The sequence below is a fragment of the Hypanus sabinus genome, chromosome 16 (assembly GCF_030144855.1).
Source record: "Hypanus sabinus isolate sHypSab1 chromosome 16, sHypSab1.hap1, whole genome shotgun sequence".
Taxonomy (NCBI): Eukaryota; Metazoa; Chordata; class Chondrichthyes; order Myliobatiformes; family Dasyatidae; genus Hypanus; species Hypanus sabinus.
The window spans coordinates 82,982,733-82,985,228 of record NC_082721.1 but is presented as its reverse complement, the minus strand read 5'-3'; positions in this window follow the sequence as shown (position 1 = coordinate 82,985,228).

Below are 2,496 nucleotides of genomic sequence, written 5' to 3'. Positions count from 1 at the left end.
CAGCGCTTCCGGGATGGAGGTTCCGAGGACTTCCCCACCCCCTCCCCACTTCGGGCCGTGACTAGGGATCTTTTTTTTAACATTCGTACACCTACAGCTGTTGCGTCACTGCCGATCGACTAGTAAAAGTTGGGTTCATGAACACCTTGCTCTTCTGGAACATGACAAGTTGTGCATTGTGCAAAATGCGCAGTTTGTTATACAGTTCAACTCTCAGTGTCAGTTCTGAATCTCTCATAATTCTCCGGTGCAGTGTCAACTTCTTCCTGGTATTGCATCCCCAAGACCGTCACTAAAACTAACCTACCTCCATTGGAGAATTTATTTTGAATATCAACGTGAGTGGAGGCGTTCGTTCTGCCATTGTGGGGGGAGTCAGAAGACATTTTTAGAGTTTGTGTAGGTGCCTCAACTGTAACATTCAGGGGTGGAATGTACGTGGGGCCGGAAGTGTTTCAGATTTCGGATTTTTTCCGGAGTTTGGAATAATATAATGAAATAGATTGTGAAAACCTTCATTTCCGACTCTGAATTTATTTGCTGCATGTAAGCATTCCTTAAAGTAACTTGTTCAGTACACATGTTTCGATGCAGCTGTTCGGCATGCTAGATTTTCATCATACAGATCTTCGCAAAATCAATGAATTTCTCTGCTGCTTCGTGATCAGCAGATGCTTTATCGCCACAAACCTTCAAAGAATTTAATGCCGTGCCTTTTCTTATATTTCTGCAACCAACCTGCTTTATATGCACAAATGCCTTCAATTTTCAATTCGTCCTGATAGAACTGTGCTTGTTTCATGATCAACGTACCGTTAAGTGGCGAATGCTCACTCTGACGCTGACGAGTCCACTCTTTCAATACAGAGCAAAGATCTTCATTTTTCTTTGGCTTTATCTAGTGTTTTCAGTAACTTTGGTTCATTACATATGTGAGGTCACTTCTCAAAGCTGTCTGTGATGCGCAGAGTCATCTGCGTCACCTGGGAACTTTCCTAGCGCCTTGCAGAATTTTCCATTTATGACGTCCAGTCAGCTCTCAAAACAATTTCATGTTTCGGAGGTTCTCAGAGTTTGGAATTTCGTATAAGGGGTACTCATCCTGTGGTTGGTTAGAACTATACTGCCATTATGCAGAATGGGAGGTCACTCTGTGCTTGGCATGTCAAGACTGTATGCCGCTCTTTCTCCGACTTCCTGTCAGTGTGGTCTTTTAGCTCCAACCATGCATACTTTACTTTTCCCCCTCACTTCTATATTCTGGCTATCTTCACTCTGTTTTCTCAGTCCTACTGTAAGATCTTGGCCTGAAATGATGACCATCACTTTGCCTGTTGAGTTCTTTTAGTACTTTCTTTTATTTTTGCAACCAACCTGCTTAAAGTTCTCAATTTCCTTCAATTTTCAGTTTGTCATGATAGATCTTCTCTTGTTTCATGATCAGCGTACCGTTAAGTGGTGAATGTTCACTGTGACACTGATGAATCCACTCTTTCAATACCCGATCAAGATCTTCATATGTTGGGGAGGGTTTAAACTAATTTGGCAGCGGGTTGAGAACTGGAGTGAAGGGACTCAGGATAGGACGGATGGTAGAAAAGGCAAAGATAGCATACAGTCAGACTGTCAGGAAGGGCAGGACGTAATTGTATCCAGCAGGGATGCAGAATCAAAAAGGGTAGCAAATGCAGTACTCAATGCGCGTAGTATAGGATGATCTTGTTGCAATGTTATAGATTGCTAGATATGATGTTGTGGCCATCACAGAATTGTGGCTGAAGGATGGTTGTAGTTGAGAACTGAATGTCCTAGGTTACACATTGTATTGGAGGGACAGGAAGGTAGGTGGGTGGTGGTGGGGGGGGGGGTGGCATGGCTCTGCTGGTAATGAATACCATCAAATCAGTAGAAAGATGTGACATAGAATCAGAAGATGTTGAATCCTTGTGGGTTGAGTTAGGAAACTGCAAGGGTAAAAGGACCCTGATTACAGTAATATATAGACCTCCTTACAGTAGCTGGGATGTGGACCACAGGGAATAGAAAAGGCACGTCAAAAGGGCAATGTTATGATAGTCATCGGAGATTTCAACATGAAGATCGCTTGGGGAAAATTAGGTTGGCAATGGATCTCGAGAGAGAGTTTGTTGAATGCCTAAGAGGTGGCTTTTTAGAGCAGTTTGTTGTTGAGCCTCCAGGGGATCAGCTGTACCGGACTGGGTGTTATGTAATGACCTGGAGGTGATTAGGAGTTTGAGGTAAAATAACTCTTATGTGTCAGTGATCACAATACGATTGAGTTCAGCTTGAAATTTGATGGGAGGAAAGTAAATTCTGAAGTAGCAGTACTTCAGTGGAGTAAAGGAGATTACAGTAGCACGAGAGAGGAGTTGGCCAAAGTAAATTGGAAAGAGATGCTGGCAGGGATGATAACAGAGCAGCAATGGTGTGAGTTTCTGAGAAAAATAGGAAGGTATAGTATAGATGTATTCCAAA